Genomic DNA, 304 nt, shown 5'->3' on the forward strand with positions numbered 1-304 from the left:
TATATATATATATATATGTACATATATACATATAAGAGGGATGACCACTAAGCGGACATCCATTATGCTAGCAGTAGACCACCTATGCTCTGACCACTAAGAAGAGATTGTTCTATATATACATACATATGTGTGTGTGTGTGTGTGGATAAGTAGGGACATTCTTTGTATGTTACTTGTCCTGTTTTCCATTCGTTTCGCTTCTTGTTTGCGTATTGAACTCATTTGTTCTCGTTTACTCTTTGTAACGACCTGTACCCAAATTATACATATACGCATATGTATTTACACACACACACACATA

This window comes from Octopus bimaculoides, chromosome 17 (genome assembly GCF_001194135.2).
Source record: "Octopus bimaculoides isolate UCB-OBI-ISO-001 chromosome 17, ASM119413v2, whole genome shotgun sequence".
Lineage (NCBI taxonomy): Eukaryota > Metazoa > Mollusca > Cephalopoda > Octopoda > Octopodidae > Octopus > Octopus bimaculoides.